Source organism: Silene latifolia, chromosome X (assembly GCF_048544455.1).
Source record: "Silene latifolia isolate original U9 population chromosome X, ASM4854445v1, whole genome shotgun sequence".
In the NCBI taxonomy this organism is placed as follows: Eukaryota; Viridiplantae; Streptophyta; class Magnoliopsida; order Caryophyllales; family Caryophyllaceae; genus Silene; species Silene latifolia.
The window spans coordinates 248,162,216-248,183,081 of record NC_133537.1 but is presented as its reverse complement, the minus strand read 5'-3'; positions in this window follow the sequence as shown (position 1 = coordinate 248,183,081).

Sequence of the window (20,866 nt, the reverse complement as noted above, 5' to 3'; positions counted from 1 at the left end):
ATCAAACCCTAAACCCTTTCCCTTGCTTCTCATTCGTAGGCGGCAAGACAAAAAGACACCCTAGAGGGGACGAGTGAACCCTTTTTTGAGGGGTTGGGTATCCTAAAACGGGACGGGAAAGGGTTTAGGGTTTGATTAGGCAGACCGCTACCGCGGATCTCCCTAATCAAACCCTAAACCCTTCCCTTGCTTCTCATTCGAAGGCGGCAAGACAAAAAGACACCCTAGAGGGGCCGAGTGAAGCCTTTTTTGGGGGCGGGTATCCTAAAAGGGGACGGGAAAGGGTTTAGGGTTTGATTAGGTGGACCGCTACCGCGGATCCCCCTAATCAAACCCTAAACCCTTTTCCCTTGCTTCTCATTTGAAGGCGGCAAGACAAAAAGACACCCTAGAGGGGCCGAGAGAACCCTTTTTGGGGGGCCGGGTATCCTAAAACGGGACGGGGAAAAGGTTTAGGGTTTGATTAGGCGGACCGCTCTGCGGATCCCCTAATCAAACCCTAAACCCTAAACCCTTGCTTCTCCTTCGAAGGCGGCAAGACAAAAAGCGACCCTAGAGGGGACAAGTGAACCCTTTTTTGGGGGGGCGGGTATCCTAAAACGGGACGGGAAAGGGTTTAGGGTTTGATTAGGCGGACCCCTATCGCGGATCCCCCTAATCAAACCCTAAACCCCTTCCCTTGCTTCTCATTCGAAGGCGGCAAGACAAAAAGACACCCTAGAGGGGCCGAGTGAACCCTTTTTGGGGGGACCGGGTATCCTAAAACGGGACGAGAAAGGGTTTAGGGTTTGATTAGGCGGACCGCTACCGCGGATCCCCCAAATCAAACCCTAAACCCTTTCCCTTGCTTCTCATTCGAAGGCGGCAAGACGAAAAGACACCCTAGAGGGGACGAGTGAATCCTTTTTGGGGGGGCCGGGTATCCTAAATAAACAGGACGGGAAAGGGTTTAGGGTTTGATTATGCGGACCGCTACCGCGGATCCCCCTAATCAAACCCTAAAACTTTCCCTTGCTTCTCAATCGAAGGCGGCAAGACAAAAAGACACCCTAGAGGGGCCGAGTGAACCCTTTTTGGGGGGACCGGGTATCCTAAAACGGGACGGGAAAGGGTTTAGGGTTTAATTAGGCGGACCGCTACCGCGGATCCCCCTAATCAAACCCTAAACCCTTTCCCTTGCTTCTCATTCGAAGGCGGCAAGACAAAAAGACACCCTAGAGGGGACGAGTGAACCCTTTTTTGAGGGGTCGGGTATCCTAAAACGGGACGGGAAAGGGTTTAGGGTTTGATTAGGCGGACCGCTACCGCGGATCCCCTAATCAAACCCTAAACCCCTTCCCTTGCTTCTCATTCGAAGGCGGCAAGACAAAAAGACACCCTAGAGGGGCCGAGTGAACCCTTTTTTGGGGGGCCGGGTATCCTAAAACGGGACGGGAAAAGGTTTAGGGTTTGATTAGGCGGACCGCTACTGCGGATCCCCCTAATCAAACCCTAAACCCTAAACCCTTGCTTCTCCTTCGAAGGCGGCAAGACAAAAAGCGACCCTAGAGGGGACAAGTGAACCCTTTTTTGGGGGGCCGGGTATCCTAAAACGGGACGGGAAAGGGTTTAGGGTTTGATTAGGCGGACCCCTACCGCGGATCCCCCTAATCAAACCCTAAACCCCTTCCCTTGCTTCTCATTCGAAGGCGGCAAGACAAAAAGACACCTTAGAGGGGCCGAGTGAACCCTTTTTGGGGGGACCGGGTATCCTAAAACGGGACGAGAAAGGGTTTAGGGTTTGATTAGGCGGACCGCTACCGCGGATCCCCCAATTCAAACCCTAAACCCTTTCCCTTGCTTCTCATTCGAAGGCGGCAAGACAAAAAGACACCCTAGAGGGGACGAGTGAATCCTTTTTGGGGGGGCCGGGTATCCTAAATAAACGGGACGGGAAAGGGTTTAGGGTTTGATTATGCGGACCGCTACCGCGGATCCCCCTAATCAAACCCTAAACCTTTCCCTTGCTTCTCAATCGAAGGCGGCAAGACAAAAAGACACCCTAGAGGGGCCGAGTGAACCCTTTTTGGGGGGACCGGGTATCCTAAAACGGGACGGGAAAGGGTTTAGGGTTTGATTAGGCGGACCGCTACCGCGGATCCCCTAATCAAACCCTAAACCCTTTCCCTTGCTTCTCATTCGAAGGCGGCAAGACAAAAAGACACTCTAGAGGGGACGAGTGAACCCTTTTTTGAGGGGTCGGGTATCCTAAAACGGGACGGGAAAGGGTTTAGGGTTTGATTAGGCGGCCCGCTACCGCGGATCCCCCTAATCAAACCCTAAACCCTTTCCCTTGCTTCTCATTCGAAGGCGGCAAGACCAAAAGACACCCTAGAGGGGCCGAGTGAACCCTTTTTTGGGGGCCGGGTATCCTAAAACGGGACGGGAAAGGGTTTAGGGTTTGATTAGGCAGACCGCTACCGCGGATCCCCTAATCAAACCCTAAACCCTTTCCCTTGCTTCTCATTCGTAGGCGGCAAGACAAAAAGACACCCTAGAGGGGACGAGTGAACCCTTTTTTGAGGGGTTGGGTATCCTAAAACGGGACGGGAAAGGGTTTAGGGTTTGATTAGGCAGACCGCTACCGCGGATCCCCTAATCAAACCCTAAACCCTTTCCCTTGCTTCTCATTCGAAGGCGGCAAGACAAAAAGACACCCTAGAGGGGCCGAGTGAACCCTTTTTTGGGGGGGCCGGGTATCCTAAAACGGGACGGGAAAGGGTTTAGGGTTTGATTAGGTGGACCGCTACCGCGGATCCCCCTAATCAAACCCTAAACCCTTTCCCTTGCTTGTCATTCGAAGGCGGCAAGACAAAAAGACACCCTAGAGGGGCCGAGAGAACCCTTTTTTGGGGGGCCGGGTATCCTAAAACGGGACGGGAAAAGGTTTAGGGTTTGATTAGGCAGACCGCTACTGCGGATCCCCCTAATCAAACCCTAAACCCTAAACCCTTGCTTCTCCTTCGAAGGCGGCAAGACAAAAAGCGACCCTAGAGGGGACAAGTGAACCCTTTTTGGGGGGCCGGTATCCTAAAACGGGACGGGAAAGGGTTTAGGGTTTGATTAGGCGGACCGCTACCGCGGATCCCCTAATCAAACCCTAAACCCCTTCCCTTGCTTCTCATTCGAAGGCGGCAAGACAAAAAGACACCCTAGAGGGGCCGAGTGAACCCTTTTTGGGGGGACCGGGTATCCTAAAACGGGACGAGAAAGGGTTTAGGGTTTGATTAGGCGGACCGCTACCGCGGATCCCCCAAATCAAACCCTAAACCCTTTCCCTTGCTTCTCATTCGAAGGCGGCAAGACGAAAAGACACCCTAGAGGGGACGAGTGAATCCTTTTTGGGGGCGGGTATCCTAAATAAACAGACGGGAAAGGGTTTAGGGTTTGATTATGCGGACCGCTACCGCGGATCCCCCTAATCAAACCCTAAAACTTTCCCTTGCTTCTCAATCGAAGGCGGCAAGACAAAAAGACACCCTAGAGGGGCCGAGTGAACCCTTTTTGGGGGGACCGGGTATCCTAAAACGGGACGGGAAAGGGTTTAGGGTTTAATTAGGCGGACCGCTACCGCGGATCCCCTAATCAAACCCTAAACCCTTTCCCTTGCTTCTCATTCGAAGGCGGCAAGACAAAAAGACACCCTAGAGGGGACGAGTGAACCCTTTTTTGAGGGGTCGGGTATCCTAAAACGGGACGGGAAAGGGTTTAGGGTTTGATTAGGCGGCCCGCTACCGCGGATCCCCCTAATCAAACCCTAAACCCCTTCCCTTGCTTCTCATTCGAAGGCGGCAAGACAAAAAGACACCCTAGAGGGGCCGAGTGAACCCTTTTTTGGGGGGCCGGGTATCCTAAAACGGGACGGGAAAAGGTTTAGGGTTTGATTAGGCGGACCGCTACTGCGGATCCCCCTAATCAAACCCTAAACCCTAAACCCTTGCTTCTCCTTCGAAGGCGGCAAGACAAAAAGCGACCCTAGAGGGGACAAGTGAACCCTTTTTTGGGGGGCCGGGTATCCTAAAACGGGACGGGAAAGGGTTTAGGGTTTGATTAGGCGGACCCCTACCGCGGATCCCCCTAATCAAACCCTAAACCCCTTCCCTTGCTTCTCATTCGAAGGCGGCAAGACAAAAAGACACCTTAGAGGGGCCGAGTGAACCCTTTTTGGGGGGACCGGGTATCCTAAAACGGGACGAGAAAGGGTTTAGGGTTTGATTAGGCGGACCGCTACCGCGGATCCCCCTATTCAAACCCTAAACCCTTTGCCTTGCTTCTCATTCGAAGGCGGCAAGACAAAAAGACACCCTAGAGGGGACGAGTGAATCCTTTTTTTGGGGGCCGGGTATCCTAAATAAACGGGACGGGAAAGGGTTTAGGGTTTGATTATGCGGACCGCTACCGCGGATCCCCCTAATCAAACCCTAAACCTTTCCCTTGCTTCTCAATCGAAGGCGGCAAGACAAAAAGACACCCTAGAGGGGCCGAGTGAACCCTTTTTGGGGGGACCGGGTATCCTAAAACGGGACGGGAAAGGGTTTAGGGTTTGATTAGGCGGACCGCTACCGCGGATCCCTCTAATCAAACCCTAAACCCTTTCCCTTGCTTCTCATTCGAAGGCGGCAAGACAAAAAGACACTCTAGAGGGGACGAGTGAACCCTTTTTTGAGGGGTCGGGTATCCTAAAACGGGACGGGAAAGGGTTTAGGGTTTGATTAGGCGGCCCGCTACCGCGGATCCCCCTAATCAAACCCTAAACCCTTTCCCTTGCTTCTCGTTCGAAGGCGGCAAGACAAAAAGACACCCTAGAGGGGCCGAGTGAACCCTTTTTTGGGGGGCCGGGTATCCTAAAACGGGACGGGAAAGGGTTTAGGGTTTGATTAGGCAGACCGCTACCGCGGATCCCCTAATCAAACCCTAAACCCTTTCCCTTGCTTCTCATTCGTAGGCGGCAAGACAAAAAGACACCCTAGAGGGGACGAGTGAACCCTTTTTTGAGGGGTTGGGTATCCTAAAACGGGACGGGAAAGGGTTTAGGGTTTGATTAGGCAGACCGCTACCGCGGATCCCCTAATCAAACCCTAAACCCTTTCCCTTGCTTCTCATTCGAAGGCGGCAAGACAAAAAGACACCCTAAAGGGGCCGAGTGAAGCCTTTTTTGGGGGGCCGGGTATCCTAAAACGGGACGGGAAAGGGTTTAGGGTTTGATTAGGTGGACCGCTACCGCGGATCCCCCTAATCAAACCCTAAACCCTTTCCCTTGCTTCTCGTTCGAAGGCGGCAAGACAAAAAGACACCCTAGAGGTGCCGAGAGAACCCTTTTTTGGGGGGCCGGGTATCCTAAAACGGGACGGGAAAAGGTTTAGGGTTTGATTAGGCAGACCGCTACTGCAGATCCCCCTAATCAAACCCTAAACCCTAAACCCTTGCTTCTCCTTCGAAGGCGGCAAGACAAAAAGCGACCCTAGAGGGGACAAGTGAACCCTTTTTGGGGGGCCGGGTATCCTAAAACGGGACGGGAAAGGGTTTAGGGTTTGATTAGGCGGACCCCTATCGCGGATCCCCCTAATCAAACCCTAAACCCCTTCCCTTGCTTCTCATTCGAAGGCGGCAAGACAAAAAGACAACCTAGAGGGGCCGAGTGAACCCTTTTTGGGGGGACCGGGTATCCTAAAACGGGACGAGAAAGGGTTTAGGGTTTGATTAGGCGGACCGCTACCGCGGATCCCCCAAATCAAACCCTAAACCCTTTCCCTTGCTTCTCATTCGAAGGCGGCAAGACGAAAAGACACCCTAGAGGGGACGAGTGAATCCTTTTTGGGGGGACCGGGTATCCTAAAACGGGACGGGAAAGGGTTTAGGGTTTAATTAGGCGGACCGCTACCGCGGATCCCCCTAATCAAACCCTAAACCCTTTCCCTTGCTTCTCATTCGAAGGCGGCAAGACAAAAAGACACCCTAGAGGGGACGAGTGAACCCTTTTTTGAGGGGTCGGGTATCCTAAAACGGGACGGGAAAGGGTTTAGGGTTTGATTAGGCGGCCCGCTACCGCGGATCCCCCTAATCAAACCCTAAACCCCTTCCCTTGCTTCTCATTCGAAGGCGGCAAGACAAAAAGACACCCTAGAGGGGCCGAGTGAACCCTTTTTTGGGGGGCCGGGTATCCTAAAACGGGACGGGAAAAGGTTTAGGGTTTGATTAGGCGGACCGCTACTGCGGATCCCCCTAATCAAACCCTAAACCCTAAACCCTTGCTTCTCCTTCGAAGGCGGCAAGACAAAAAGCGACCCTAGAGGGGACAAGTGAACCCTTTTTTGGGGGGCCGGGTATCCTAAAACGGGACGGGAAAGGGTTTAGGGTTTGATTAGGCGGACCGCTACCGCGGATCCCCCTAATCAAACCCTAAACCCCTTCCCTTGCTTCTCATTCGAAGGCGGCAAGACAAAAAGACACCTTAGAGGGGCCGAGTGAACCCTTTTTGGGGGGACCGGGTATCCTAAAACGGGACGAGAAAGGGTTTAGGGTTTGATTAGGCGGACCGCTACCGCGGATCCCCCAAATCAAACCCTAAACCCTTTCCCTTGCTTCTCATTCGAAGGCGGCAAGACGAAAAGACACCCTAGAGGGGACGAGTGAATCCTTTTTGGGGGGGCCGGGTATCCTAAATAAACAGGACGGGAAAGGGTTTAGGGTTTGATTATGCGGACCGCTACCGCGGATCCCCCTAATCAAACCCTAAAAACTTTCCCTTGCTTCTCATTCGAAGGCGGCAAGACAAAAAGACACCCTAGAGGGGCCGAGTGAACCCTTTTGGGGGGACCGGGTATCCTAAAGCGGGACGGGAAAGGGTTTAGGGTTTAATTAGGCGGACCACCGCGGATCCCCCTAATCAAACCCTAAACCCTTTCCCTTGCTTCTCATTCGAAGGCGGCAAGACGAAAAGACACCCTAGAGGGGACGAGTGAATCCTTTTTGGGGGGGGGGGGGGCCGGGTATCCTAAATAAACAGGACGGGTAAGGGTTTAGGGTTTGATTATGCGGACCGCTACCGCGGATCCCCCTAATCAAACCCTAAAACTTTCCCTTGCTTCTCAATCGAAGGCGGCAAGACAAAAAGACACCCTAGAGGGGCCGAGTGAACCCTTTTTGGGGGGACCGGGTATCCTAAAACGGGACGGGAAAGGGTTTAGGGTTTAATTAGGCGGACCGCTACCGCGGATCCCCCTAATCAAACCCTAAACCCTTTCCCTTGCTTCTCATTCGAAGGCGGCAAGACAAAAAGACACCCTAGAGGGGACGAGTGAACCCTTTTTTGAGGGGTCGGGTATCCTAAAACGAGACGGGAAAGGGTTTAGGGTTTGATTAGGCGGCCCGCTACCGCGGATCCCCCTAATCAAACCCTAATCCCCTTCCCTTGCTTCTCATTCGAAGGCGGCAAGACAAAAAGACACCCTAGAGGGGCCGAGTGAACCCTTTTTTGGGGGGCCGGGTATCCTAAAACGGGACGGGAAAAGGTTTAGGGTTTGATTAGGCGGACCGCCACTGCGGATCCCCTAATCAAACCCTAAACCCTAAACCCTTGCTTCTCCTTCGAAGGCGGCAAGACAAAAAGCGACCCTAGAGGGGACAAGTGAACCCTTTTTTGGGGGGCCGGGTATCCTAAAACGGGACGGGAAAGGGTTTAGGGTTTGATTAGGCGGACCGCTACCGCGGATCCCCCTAATCAAACCCTAAACCCCTTCCCTTGCTTCTCATTCGAAGGCGGCAAGACAAAAAGACACCCTAGAGGGGCCGAGTGAACCCTTTTTGGGGGGACCGGGTATCCTAAAACGGGACGAGAAAGGGTTTAGGGTTTGATTAGGCGGACCGCTACCGCGGATCCCCCTATTCAAACCCTAAACCCTTTGCCTTGCTTCTCATTCGAAGGCGGCAAGACAAAAAGACACCCTAGAGGGGACGAGTGAATCCTTTTTGGGGGGGCCGGGTATCCTAAATAAACGGGACGGGAAAGGGTTTAGGGTTTGATTATGCGGACCGCTACCGCGGATCCCCCTAATCAAACCCTAAACCTTTCCCTTGCTTCTCAATCGAAGGCGGCAAGACAAAAAGACACCCTAGAGGGGCCGAGTGAACCCTTTTTGGGGGGACCGGGTATCCTAAAACGGGACGGGAAAGGGTTTAGGGTTTGATTAGGCGGACCGCTACCGCGGATCCCCTAATCAAACCCTAAACCCTTTCCCTTGCTTCTCATTCGAAGGCGGCAAGACAAAAAGACACTCTAGAGGGGACGAGTGAACCCTTTTTGAGGGGCGGGTATCCTAAAACGGGACGTGAAAGGGTTTAGGGTTTGATTAGGCGGCCCGCTACCGCGGATCCCCTAATCAAACCCTAAACCCTTTCCCTTGCTTCTCGTTCGAAGGCGGCAAGACAAAAAGACACCCTAGAGGGGACGAGTGAACCCTTTTTTGGGGGGCCGGGTATCCTAAAACGGGACGGGAAAGGGTTTAGGGTTTGATTAGGCGGACCGCTACCGTGATCCCCCTAATCAAACCCTAAACCCTAAACCCTTGCTTCTCCTTCGAAGGCGGCAAGACAAAAAGAGACCCTAGAGAGGACAAGTGAACCCTTTTTTGGGGGGGCCGGGTTTCCTAAAACGGGACAGAAAAGGGTTTAGGGTTTGATTAGGCGGCCCGCTACCGCGGATCCCCCTAATCAAACCCTAAACCCTTTCCCTTGCTTCTCGTTCGAAGGCGGCAAGACAAAAAGACACCCTAGAGGGGCCGAGTGAACCCTTTTTTGGGGGGCCGGGTATCCTAAAACGGGACGGGAAAAGGTTTAGGGTTTGATTAGGCGGACCGCTACCGCGGATCCCCCTAATCAAACCCTAAACCCTAAACCCTTGCTTCTCCTTCGAAGGCGGCAAGACAAAAAGAGACCCTAGAGAGGACAAGTGAACCCTTTTTTGGGGGGGCCGGGTTTCCTAAAACGGGACGGGAAAGGGTTTAGGGTTTGATTAGGCGGACCGCTACCGCGGATCCCCTAATCAAACCCTAAACCCCTTCCCCTCGCTTCTCATTCGAAGGCGGCAAGACAAAAAGACACTCTAGAGGGGACGAGTGAACCCTTTTTGAGGGGCCTCGGGTATCCTAAAACGGGACGTGAAAGGGTTTAGGGTTTGATTAGGCGGCCCGCTACCGCGGATCCCCTAATCAAACCCTAAACCCTTTCCCTTGCTTCTCGTTCGAAGGCGGCAAGACAAAAAGACACCCTAGAGGGGCCGAGTGAACCCTTTTTTGGGGGACCGGGTATCCTAAAACGGGACGGGAAAAGGTTTAGGGTTTGATTAGGCGGACCGCTACCGCGGATCCCCCTAATCAAACCCTAAACCCTAAACCCTTGCTTCTTCTTCGAAGGCGGCAAGACAAAAAGAGATCTTAGAGGGGACAAATGAACCCTTTTTTGGGGGGCCGGGTATCCTAAAACGGGACGGGAAAGGGTTTAGGGTTTGATTAGGCGGACCGCTACCGCGGATCCCCCTAATCAAACCCTAAACCCTAAACCCTTGCTTCTCCTTCGAAGGCGGCAAGACAAAAAGAGACCCTAGAGGGGACAAGAGAACCCTTTTTTAGGGGGGCCGCGTATCCTAAAACGGGACGGGAAAGGGTTTAGGGTTTGATTAGGCGGACCGCTACCGCGGATCCCCCTAATCAAACCCTAAACCCCTTCCCTTGCTTCTCATTCGAAGGCGGCAAGACAAAAAGACACCCTAGAGGGGCCGAGTGAACCCTTTTTTGGGGGGCCGGGTATCCTAAAACGGGACGGGAAAAGGTTTAGGGTTTGATTAGGCAGACCGCTACTGCGGATCCCCCTAATCAAACCCTAAACCCTAAACCCTTGCTTCTCCTTCGAAGGCGGCAAGACAAAAAGCGACCCTAGAGGGGACAAGTGAACCCTTTTTTGGGGGGCCGGGTATCCTAAAACGGGACGGGAAAGGGTTTAGGGTTTGATTAGGCGGACCGCTACCGCGGATCCCCTAATCAAACCCTAAACCCCTTCCCTTGCTTCTCATTCGAAGGCGGCAAGACAAAAAGACACCCTAGAGGGGCCGAGTGAACCCTTTTTGGGGGGACCGGGTATCCTAAAACGGGACGAGAAAGGGTTTAGGGTTTGATTAGGCGGACCGCTACCGCGGATCCCCCAAATGAAACCCTAAACCCTTTCCCTTGCTTCTCATTCGAAGGCGGCAAGACGAAAAGACACCCTAGAGGGGACGAGTGAATCCTTTTTGGGGGGGCCGGGTATCCTAAATAAACAGGACGGGAAAGGGTTTAGGGTTTGATTATGCGGACCGCTACCGCGGATCCCCCTAATCAAACCCTAAAACTTTCCCTTGCTTCTCAATCGAAGGCGGCAAGACAAAAAGACACCCTAGAGGGGCCGAGTGAACCCTTTTTGGGGGGTCCGGGTATCCTAAAACGGGACGGGAAAGGGTTTAGGGTTTGATTAGGCGGACCGCTACCGCGGATCCCCCTAATCAAACCCTAAACCCTTTCCCTTGCTTCTCATTCGAAGGCGGCAAGACAAAAAGACACCCTAGAGGGGCCGAGTGAACCCTTTTTTGGAGGGTCGGGTATCCTAAAACGGGACGGGAAAGGGTTTAGGGTTTGATTAGGCGGCCCGCTACCGCGGATCCCCCTAATCAAACCCTAAACCCCTTCCCTTGCTTCTCATTCGAAGGCGGCAAGTCAAAAAGACACCCTAGAGGGGCCGAGTGAACCCTTTTTTGGGGGGCCGGGTATCCTAAAACGGGACGGGGAAAGGTTTAGGGTTACATTAGGCGGATCGCTAATGCGGATCCCCCTAATCAAACCCTAAACCCTAAACCCTTGCTTCTCCTTCGAAGGCGGCAAGACAAAAAGCGACCCTAGAGGGGACAAGTGAACCCTTTTTTGGGGGGCCAGGTATCCTAAAACGGGACGGTAAAGGGTTTAGGGTTTGATTAGGCGGACCGCTACCGCGGATCCCCCTAATCAAACCCTAAACCCTTTCCCTTGCTTCTGATTCGTAGGCGGCAAGACAAAAAGACACCCTAGAGGGGACGAGTGAACCCTTTTTTGAGGGGTTGGGTATCCTAAAACGGGACGGGAAAGGGTTTAGGGTTTGATTAGGCAGACCGCTACCCGGATCCCCTAATCAAACCCTAAACCCTTTTCCCTTGCTTCTCATTCGAAGGCGGCAAGACAAAAAGACACCCTAGAGGGGCCGAGTGAACCCTTTTTGGGGGCCGGGTATCCTAAAACGGGACGGGAAAGGGTTTAGGGTTTGATTAGGTGGACCGCTACCGCGGATCCCCTAATCAAACCCTAAACCCTTTCCCTTGCTTGTCATTCGAAGGCGGCAAGACAAAAAGACACCCTAGAGGGGCCGAGAGAACCCTTTTTTGGGGGACCGGGTATCCTAAAACGGGACGTGAAAAGGTTTAGGGTTTGATTAGGCGGACCGCTACCGCGGATCCCCTAATCAAACCCTAAACCCCTTCCCTTGCTTCTCATTCGAAGGCGGCAAGACAAAAAGACACCCTAGAGGGGCCGAGTGAACCCTTTTTTGGGGGCCGGGTATCCTAAAACGGGACGGGAAAAGGTTTAGGGTTTGATTAGGCAGACCGCTCACTGCGGATCCCCTAATCAAACCCTAAACCCTAAACCCTTGCTTCTCCTTCGAAGGCGGCAAGACAAAAAGCGACCCTAGAGGGGACAAGTGAACCCTTTTTTGGGGGCCGGGTATCCTAAAACGGGACGGGAAAGGGTTTAGGGTTTGATTAGGCAGACCGCTACCGCGGATCCCCCTAATCAAACCCTAAACCCCTTCCCTTGCTTCTCATTCGAAGGCGGCAAGACAAAAAGACACCCTAGAGGGGCCGAGGGAACCCTTTTTAGGGGGACCGGTTATCCTAAAACGGGACGAGAAAGGGTTTAGGGTTTGATTAGGCGGACCGCTACCGCGGATCCCCCAAATCAAACCCTAAACCCTTTCCCTTGCTTCTCATTCGAAGGCGGCAAGACGAAAAGACACCCTAGAGGGGACGAGTGAATCCTTTTGGGGGGCCGGGTATCCTAAATAAACAGACGGGAAAGGGTTTAGGGTTTGATTATGCGGACCGCTACCGCGGATCCCCCTAATCAAACCCTAAAACTTTCCCTTGCTTCTCAATCGAAGGCGGCAAGACAAAAAGACACCCTAGAGGGGCCGAGTGAACCCTTTTGGGGGTCCGGTATCCTAAAACGGGACGGGAAAGGGTTTAGGGTTTGATTAGGCGGACCGCTACCGCGGATCCCCTAATCAAACCCTAAACCCTTTCCCTTGCTTCTCATTCGAAGGCGGCAAGACAAAAAGACACCCTAGAGGGGATGAGTGAACCCTTTTTGAGGGGCTCGGGTATCCTAAAACGGGACGGGAAAGGGTTTAGGGTTTGATTAGGCGGCCCGCTACCGCGGATCCCCCTAATCAAACCCTAAACCCCTTCCCTTGCTTCTCATTCGAAGGCGGCAAGTCAAAAAGACACCCTAGAGGGGCCGAGTGAACCCTTTTTGGGGGGCCGGGTATCCTAAAACGGGACGGGAAAAGGTTTAGGGTTTGATTAGGCGGATCGCCATCGCGGATCCCCTAATCAAACCCTAAACCCTAAACCCTTGCTTCTCCTTCGAAGGCGGCAAGACAAAAAGCGACCCTAGAGGGGACAAGTGAACCCTTTTTTGGGGGGCCGGGTATCCTAAAACGGGACGGTAAAGGGTTTAGGGTTTGATTAGGCGGACCGCTACCGCGGATCCCCCTAATCAAACCCTAAACCCTTTCCCTTGCTTCTGATTCGTAGGCGGCAAGACAAAAAGACACCCTAGAGGGGACGAGTGAACCCTTTTTTGAGGGGTTGGGTATCCTAAAACGGGACGGGAAAGGGTTTAGGGTTTGATTAGGCAGACCGCTACCGCGGATCCCCTAATCAAACCCTAAACCCTTTCCCTTGCTTCTCATTCGAAGGCGGCAAGAAAAAAAGACACCCTAGAGGGGCCGAGTGAACCCTTTTTTGGGGGGCCGGGTATCCTAAAACGGGACGGGAAAGGGTTTAGGGTTTGATTAGGTGGACCGCTACCGCGGATCCCCCTAATCAAACCCTAAACCCTTTCCCTTGCTTGTCATTCGAAGGCGGCAAGACAAAAAGACACCCTAGAGGGGCCGAGAGAACCCTTTTTTGGGGGCCGGGTATCCTAAAACGGGACGGGAAAAGGTTTAGGGTTTGATTAGGCAGACCATCTGCGGATCCCCTAATCAAACCCTAAACCCTAAACCCTTGCTTCTCCTTCGAAGGCGGCAAGACAAAAAGCGACCCTAGAGGGGACAAGTGAACCCTTTTTGGGGGGCCGGGTATCCTAAAACGGGACGGGAAAGGGTTTAGGGTTTGATTAGGCGGACCGCTACCGCGGATCCCCTAATCAAACCCTAAACCCCTTCCCTTGCTTCTCATTCGAAGGCGGCAAGACAAAAAGACACCCTAGAGGGGCCGAGTGAACCCTTTTTGGGGGGACCGGGTATCCTAAAACGGGACGAGAAAGGGTTTAGGGTTTGATTAGGCGGACCGCTACCGCGGATCCCCCAAATCAAACCCTAAACCCTTTCCCTTGCTTCTCATTCGAAGGCAAAGCAAGACGAAAAGACACCCTAGAGGGGCCGAGTGAATCCTTTTTTGGGGGGCCGGGTATCCTAAAACGGGACAGGAAAGGGTTTAGGGTTTAATTAGGCGGACCGCTACCGCGGATCCCCCTAATCAAACCCTAAACCCTTTCCCTTGCTTCTCATTCGAAGGCGGCAAGACAAAAAGACACCCTAGAGGGGACGAGTGAACCCTTTTTGAGGGGCCTCGGGTATCCTAAAACGGGACGGGAAAGGGTTTAGGGTTTGATTAGGCGGCCCGCTACCGCGGATCCCCCTAATCAAACCCTAAACCCCTTCCCTTGCTTCTGATTCGAAGGCGGCAAGACAAAAAGACACCCTAGAGGGGCCGAGTGAACCCTTTTTTGGGGGGCCGGGTATCCTAAAACGGGACGGGAAAAGGTTTAGGGTTTGATTAGGCGGACCGCCATCACGGGATCCCCCTAATCAAACCCTAAACCCTAAACCCTTGCTTCTCCTTCGAAGGCGGCAAGACAAAAAGCGACCCTAGAGGGGACAAGTGAACCCTTTTTTGGGGGGTCGGGTATCCTAAAACGGGACGGTAAAGGGTTTAGGGTTTGATTAGGCGGACCGCTACCGCGGATCCCCCTAATCAAACCCTAAACCCTTTCCCTTGCTTCTCATTCGTAGGCGGCAAGACAAAAAGACACCCTAGAGGGGACGAGTGAACCCTTTTTGAGGGGTGGGTATCCTAAAACGGGACGGGGAAAGGGTTTAGGGTTTGATTAGGCGGACCGCTACCGCGGATCCCCCTAATCAAACCCTAAACCCTTTCCTTGCTTCTCATTCGAAGGCGGCAAGACAAAAAGACACCCTAGAGGGGCCGAGTGAACCCTTTTTTGGGGGCCGGGTATCCTAAAACGGGACGGGAAAGGGTTTAGGGTTTGATTAGGTGGACCGCTACCGCGGATCCCCCTAATCAAACCCTAAACCCTTTCCCTTGCTTGTCATTCGAAGGCGGCAAGACAAAAAGACACCCTAGAGGGGCCGAGAGAACCCTTTTTTGGGGGGCCGGGTATCCTAAAACGGGACGGGAAAAGGTTTAGGGTTTGATTAGGCAGACCGCTACTGCGGATCCCCCTAATCAAACCCTAAACCCTAAACCCTTGCTTCTCCTTCGAAGGCGGCAAGAAAAAAAGCGACCCTAGAGGGGACAAGTGAACCCTTTTTTGGGGGGCCGGGTATCCTAAAACGGGACGGGAAAGGGTTTAGGGGTTGATTAGGCGGACCCCTATCGCGGATCCCCCTAATCAAACCCTAAACCCCTTCCCTTGCTTCTCATTCGAAGGCGGCAAGACAAAAAGACACCCTAGAGGGGCCGAGTGAACCCTTTTTGGGGGGACCGGGTATCCTAAAACGGGACGAGAAAGGGTTTAGGGTTTGATTAGGCGGACCGCTACCGCGGATCCCCCAAATCAAACCCTAAACCCTTTCCCTTGCTTCTCATTCGAAGGCGGCAAGACGAAAAGACACCCTAGAGGGGACGAGTGAATCCTTTTTGGGGGCCGGGTATCCTAAATAAACAGACGGGAAAGGGTTTAGGGTTTGATTATGCGGACCGCTACCGCGGATCCCCCTAATCAAACCCTAAAACTTTCCCTTGCTTCTCAATCGAAGGCGGCAAGACAAAAAGACACCCTAGAGGGGCCGAGTGAACCCTTTTTGGGGGACCGGGTATCCTAAAACGGACGGGGAAAGGGTTTAGGGTTTCATTAGGCGGACCGCTACCGCGGATCCCCCTAATCAAACCCTAAACCCTTTCCCTCGCTTCTCATTCGAAGGCGGCAAGACAAAAAGACACCCTAGAGGGGACGAGTGAACCCTTTTTTGAGGGGCCGGGTATCCTAAAACGGGATTTTAAAGGGTTTAGGGTTTGATTAGGCGGACCGCTACCGCGGATCCCCTAATCAAACCCTAAACCCCTTCCCTTGCTTCTCATTCGAAGGCGGCAAGACAAAAAGACACCCTAGAGGGGCCGAGTGAACCCTTTTTTGGGGGGCCGGGTATCCTAAAACGGGACGGGAAAAGGTTTAGGGTTTGATTAGGCGGACCGCCATCGCGGATCCCCTAATCAAACCCTAAACCCTAAACCCTTGCTTCTCCTTCGAAGGCGGCAAGACAAAAAGCGACCCTAGAGGGGACAAGTGAACCCTTTTTGGGGGGCCGGGTATCCTAAAACGGGACGGGAAAGGGTTTAGGGTTTGATTAGGCGGACCCCTACCGCGGATCCCCCTAATCAAACCCTAAACCCCTTCCCTTGCTTCTCATTCGAAGGCGGCAAGACAAAAAGACACCCTAGAGGGGCCGAGTGAACCCTTTTTGGGGGGACCGGGTATCCTAAAACGGGACGAGAAAGGGTTTAGGGTTTGATTAGGCAGACCGCTACCGCGGATCCCCCAATTCAAACCCTAAACCCTTTCCCTTGCTTCTCATTCGAAGGCGGCAAGACAAAAAGACACCCTAGAGGGGACGAGTGAATCCTTTTGGGGGCCGGTATCCTAAATAAACGGGACGGGAAAGGGTTTAGGGTTTGATTATGCGGACCGCTACCGCGGATCCCCTAATCAAACCCTAAACCTTTCCTCGCTTCTCAATCGAAGGCGGCAAGACAAAAAGACACCCTAGAGGGGCCGAGTGAACCCTTTTGGGGGACCGGGTATCCTAAAACGGGACGGGAAAGGGTTTAGGGTTTTATTAGGCGGACCGCTACCGCGGATCCCCTAATCAAACCCTAAACCCTTTCCCTTGCTTCTCATTCGAAGGTGGCAAGACAAAAAGACACTCTAGAGGGGACGAGTGAACCCTTTTTTGAGGGGTCGGGTATCCTAAAATAGGACGGGAAAGGGTTTAGGGTTTGATTAGGCGGCCCGCTACCGCGGATCCCCCTAATCAAACCCTAAACCCCTTCCCTTGCTTCTCATTCGAAGGCGGCAAGACAAAAAGACACCCTAGAGGGGCCGAGTGAACCCTTTTTGGGGGGCCGTATCCTAAAACGGGACGGGAAAAGGTTTAGGGTTTGATTAGGCGGACCGCTACTGCGGATCCCCCTAATCAAACCCTAAACCCTAAACCCTTGCTTCTCCTTCGAAGGCGGCAAGACAAAAAGCGACCCTAGAGGGGACAAGTGAACCCTTTTTTGGGGGGCCGGGTATCCTAAAACGGGACGGTAAAGGGTTTAGGGTTTGATTAGGCGGACCGCTACCGCGGATCCCCCTAATCAAACCCTAAACCCTTTCCCTTGCTTCTCATTCGTAGGCGGCAAGACAAAAAGACACCCTAGAGGGGACGAGTGAACCCTTTTTTGAGGGGTTGGGTATCCTAAAACGGGACGGGAAAGGGTTTAGGGTTTGATTAGGCAGACCGCTTCCGCGGATCCCCTAATCAAACCCTAAACCCTTTCCCTTGCTTCTCATTCGAAGGCGGCAAGACAAAAAGACACCCTAGAGGGGCCGAGTGAACCCTTTTTTGGGGGGCCGGGTATCCTAAAACGGGACGGGAAAGGGTTTAGGGTTTGATTAGGTGGACCGCTACCGCGGATCCCCCTAATCAAACCCTAAACCCTTTCCCTTGCTTGTCATTCGAAGGCGGCAAGACAAAAAGACACCCTAGAGGGGCCGAGAGAACCCTTTTTTGGGGGGCCGGGTATCCTAAAACGGGACGGGAAAAGGTTTAGGGTTTGATTAGGCATCACACTGCGGATCCCCTAATCAAACCCTAAACCCTAAACCCTTGCTTCTCCTTCAAGGCGGCAAGAAAAAAGCGACCCTAGAGGGGACAAGTGAACCCTTTTTTGGGGGGCCGGGTATCCTAAAACGGGACGGGAAAGGGTTTAGGGTTTGATTAGGCGGACCCCTATCGCGGATCCCCCTAATCAAACCCTAAACCCCTTCCCTTGCTTCTCATTCGAAGGCGGCAAGACAAAAAGACACCCTAGAGGGGCCGAGTGAACCCTTTTTGGGGGGACCGGGTATCCTAAAACGGGACGAGAAAGGGTTTAGGGTTTGATTAGGCGGACCGCTACCGCGGATCCCCCAAATCAAACCCTAAACCCTTTCCCTTGCTTCTCATTCGAAGGCGGCAAGACGAAAAGACACCCTAGAGGGGACGAGTGAATCCTTTTTGGGGGCCGGGTATCCTAAATAAACAGACGGGAAAGGGTTTAGGGTTTGATTATGCGGACCGCTACCGCGGATCCCCCTAATCAAACCCTAAAACTTTCCCTTGCTTCTCAATCGAAGGCGGCAAGACAAAAAGACACCCTAGAGGGGCCGAGTGAACCCTTTTTGGGGGGACCGGGTATCCTAAAACGGGACGGGAAAGGGTTTAGGGTTTAATTAGGCGGACCGCTACCGCGGATCCCCCTAATCAAATCCTAAACCCTTTCCCTTGCTTCTCATTCGAAGGCGGCAAGACAAAAAGACACCCTAGAGGGGACGAGTGAACCCTTTTTTGAGGGGTCGGGTATCCTAAAACGGGACGGGAAAGGGTTTAGGGTTTGATTAGGCGGCCCGCTACCGCGGATCCCCCTAATCAAACCCTAAACCCCTTCCCTTGCTTCTCATTCGAAGGCGGCAAGACAAAAAGACACCCTAGAGGGGCCGAGTGAACCCTTTTTTGGGGGGCCGGGTATCCTAAAACGGACGGGAAAGGGTTTAGGGTTTGATTAGGCGGACCGCGGATCCCCCTAATCAAACCCTAAACCCTAAACCCTTGCTTCTCCTTCGAATGCGGCAAGACAAAAAGCGACCCTAGAGGGGACAAGTGAACCCTTTTTTGGGGGGCCGGGTATCCTAAAACGGGACGGGAAAGGGTTTAGGGTTTGATTAGGCGGACCCCTACCGCGGATCCCCCTAATCAAACCCTAAACCCCTTCCCTTGCTTCTCATTCGAAGGCGGCAAGACAAAAAGACACCCTAGAGGGGCCGAGTGAACCCTTTTTGGGGGGACCGGGTATCCTAAAACGGGACGAGAAAGGGTTTAGGGTTTGATTAGGCGGACCGCTACCGCGGATCCCCCAATTCAAACCCTAAACCCTTTCCCTTGCTTCTCATTCGAAGGCGGCAAGACAAAAAGACACCCTAGAGGGGACGAGTGAATCCTTTTTGGGGGGGCCGGGTATCCTAAATAAACGGGACGGGAAAGGGTTTAGGGTTTGATTATGCGGACCGCTACCGCGGATCCCCCTAATCAAACCCTAAACCTTTCCCTTGCTTCTCAATCGAAGGCGGCAAGACAAAAAGACACCCTAGAGGGGCCGAGTGAACCCTTTTTGGGGGACCGGGTATCCTAAAACGGGACGGGAAAGGGTTTAGGGTTTTATTAGGCGGACCGCTACCGCGGATCCCCCTAATCAAACCCTAAACCCTTTCCCTTGCTTCTCATTCGAAGGTGGCAAGACAAAAAGACACTCTAGAGGGGCCGAGTGAACCCTTTTTGAGGGGCCGGGTATCCTAAAACGGGACGGGAAAGGGTTTAGGGTTTGATTAGGCAGACCGCTACCGCGGATCCCCTAATCAAACCCTAAACCCTTTCCCTTGCTTCTCATTCGAAGGCGGCAAGACAAAAAGACACCCTAGAGGGGCCGAGTGAACCCTTTTTTGGGGGGCCGGGTATCCTAAAACGGGACGGGAAAAGGTTTAGGGTTTGATTAGGCGGACCGCTACCGCGGATCCCCCTAATCAAACCCTAAACCCTAAACCCTTGCTTCTCCTTCGAAGGCGGCAAGACAAAAAGCGACCCTAGAGGGGACAAGTGAACCCTTTTTTGGGGGGCCGGGTATCCTAAAACGGGACGGTAAAGGGTTTAGGGTTTGATTAGGCGGACCGCTACCGCGGATCCCCCTAATCAAACCCTAAACCCTTTCCCTTGCTTCTCATTCGTAGGCGGCAAGACAAAAAGACACCCTAGAGGGGACGAGTGAACCCTTTTTTGAGGGGTTGGGTATCCTAAAACGGGACGGGAAAGGGTTTAGGGTTTGATTAGGCGGAACGCTACCGCGGATCCCCCTAATCAAACCCTAAACCCTTTCCCTTGCTTCTCATTCGAAGGCGGCAAGACAAAAAGACACCCTAGAGGGGCCGAGTGAACCCTTTTTTGGGGGGCCGGGTATCCTAAAACGGGACGGGAAAGGGTTTAGGGTTTGATTAGGTGGACCGCTACCGCGGATCCCCCTAATCAAACCCTAAACCCTTTCCCTTGCTTGTCATTCGAAGGCGGCAAGACAAAAAGACACCCTAGAGGGGCCGAGAGAACCCTTTTTGGGGGGGCCGGGTATCCTAAATAAACAGGACGGGAAAGGGTTTAGGGTTTGATTATGCGGACCGCTACCGCGGATCCCCCTAATCAAACCCTAAACCCTAAACCCTTGCTTCTCCTTCGAAGGCGGCAAGACAAAAAGCGACCCTAGAGGGGACAAGTGAACCCTTTTTTGGGGGGCCGGGTATCCTAAAACGGGACGGTAAAGGGTTTAGGGTTTGATTAGGCGGACCGCTACCGCGGATCCCCCTAATCAAACCCTAAACCCTTTCCCTTGCTTCTCATTCGTAGGCGGCAAGACAAAAAGACACCCTAGAGGGGACGAGTGAACCCTTTTTGAGGGGCCGGGTATCCTAAAACGGGACGGAAAGGTTTAGGGTTTGATTAGGCGGGGCCACTGCGGATCCCCCTAATCAAACCCTAAACCCTAAACCCTTGCTTCTCCTTCGAAGGCGGCAAGAAAAAAAGCGACCCTAGAGGGGACAAGTGAACCCTTTTTTGGGGGCCGGGTATCCTAAAACGGGACGGGAAAGGGTTTAGGGTTTGATTAGGCAGACCGCTACCGCGGATCCCCTAATCAAACCCTAAACCCCTTCCCTTGCTTCTCATTCGAAGGCGGCAAGACAAAAAGACACCCTAGAGGGGCCGAGTGAACCCTTTTTGGGGGGCCGGGTATCCAAAAACGGGACGAGAAAGGGTTTAGGGTTTGATTAGGCGGACCGCTACCGCGGATCCCCCAAATCAAACCCTAAACCCTTTCCCTTGCTTCTCATTCGAAGGCGGCAAGACGAAAAGACACCCTAGAGGGGACGAGTGAATCCTTTTTGGGGGGCGGGTATCCTAAATAAAC